The 1,808-nt window shown below is 40.9% G+C and overlaps 1 non-coding gene across 1 annotated transcript; it reads right to left on the reverse strand.

The window, feature by feature from the left end:
• Positions 1 to 225: 225 nt before the first annotated feature.
• LOC127088565 (small nucleolar RNA R71) lies at positions 226 to 332 on the reverse strand. Its single transcript, XR_007790396.1, has one exon. It is a non-coding gene; the product is annotated as a small nucleolar RNA R71 (small nucleolar RNA).
• Between the last annotated feature and the right edge of the window lie 1,476 nt (positions 333 to 1,808).

Raw genomic sequence — 1,808 nt, forward strand, 5'->3', positions numbered from 1 at the left:
CCTACCGAGGATCCAAACCTTCATTTATCCGTATTTGTCCAATATGCTGATACTGTTAAAGCTAATGGTGTCACTTCAGAGGCAATTCGACTTCGTCTTTTTCCTTTCTCATTAAGAGATAGCGCTAGAAGATGGCTTCAGTCTCTTCCTTCCAACTCAGTCACCACATGGAAGGAGTTGAAGAAAGTTTTTCTTGCCCGATATTTTCCGCCGAGCAAAACAGCTATGTTAAGAGCCCAGATAAATGGATTTAAACAGAAAGATAACGAGTCTCTCTTCGAAGCATGGGAAAGATACAAAGACATGATGAGACTTTGTCCACACCATGGTTTAGAAGACTGGTTAGTAATTCATACCTTCTATAATGGTCTCCTGTACAACACGAGGTTAACAATAGACGCCGCCGCAGGTGGTGCACTAATGAACAAACCTTATGCTGATGCTTACCAACTTATCGAAAGCATGGCTCAAAACCACTATCAGTGGGGAAGCGAACGAACAATGGTAGAAAAACCTCAAACGAAAATTGGCATGTACGAGATAAGTAACCTTGATCATGTTAATGCAAAAGTGGATGCTCTGGTCTAGAAAATTGAAAGTTTAAATGTATCACCTCCAGCCACCGTGGTAGCCATAACTCAGAATTGTGAAGTCTGTGGAATCCAAGGTCACACTCCTGCAGATTGTCAACTCCTAACAGGAATCCAAGCGGAGCAAGTAAACTATGCTCAAGGAAGCCCCTACTCGCATACCTATAACTCAAATTGGAAGAATCATCCCAATTTTTCATATAAGAGTAATAATGCTTTATACGCACCTGGACAATCTCCAAATCAAGCCCCAGCTATACCTCCAGGATATCAAAAGCCGATCCCATCTACACCTAACAATAACGCCCCTAGGAAATCCAACTTGGAAATCATGATGGAAAACTTTATAGCTTCTCAACAGCAAACCAATAAAGATTTCTTAAACCAGAATGTACACATTGGCGAACAAATTAAACAACTAACAAGTAAAGTAGATGCCCTGGCTACCCATAACAAAATGCTGGAAACACAAATATCACAAGTAGCTCAACAACAAGCGCCTACTGCTGCCCCAACTGGTACATTTCCTGGCCAACCCCAACCTAACCCAAGAAGCCACGCTCATGCAATTATACTGAGAAGTGGAACGGAAGTGGAAGGACCGTCTGACCCAAGGATAGAAAACCAAAACTCTAAAAAGTCAACTGAGGAAGAAAGTGAACCTAAGGAAAAGGAAGAGAGTAATAAGGAAACCGTAGAAAAGAAGGAACCTTATGTACCTCCACCACCTTATAAACCACCTATCCCTTACCCTCAAAGGCTTATTAAAACCAAAGATGCGGGCCAATTCAAAAAATTTGTTGACCTACTAAAACAATCAAACGTCACAATTTCGTTTACAGAAGCTATTACGCAGATGCCCTCATATGCCAAGTTCTTAAAAGAAATTCTTTCTAATAAAAGGAAACTTGAAGATAGCGAAACCGTTACACTCACCGCTGAATGTAGCGCTATAATCCAGAATATGCCTCCTAAACTTAAAGACCCAGGTAGTTTCTCTATACCCTGTCACATAGGAAAATTTGTCATTGACAAAGCCTTATGCGATTTAGGAGCCGGTATTAGTGTTATGCCTTTATCCATATGCAAGAAACTGGAAATGGGAGAATTAAGACCAACTAAAATGTCTGTGCAACTAGCAGATCGTTCCGTTAGATATCCTGTAGGAATTCTTGAAAACGTTCCAGTGCGCATAGGTCAATTCTACATTCCAACTGA

This window comes from Lathyrus oleraceus, chromosome 5 (assembly GCF_024323335.1).
Source record: "Lathyrus oleraceus cultivar Zhongwan6 chromosome 5, CAAS_Psat_ZW6_1.0, whole genome shotgun sequence".
Taxonomy (NCBI): domain Eukaryota; kingdom Viridiplantae; phylum Streptophyta; class Magnoliopsida; order Fabales; family Fabaceae; genus Lathyrus; species Lathyrus oleraceus.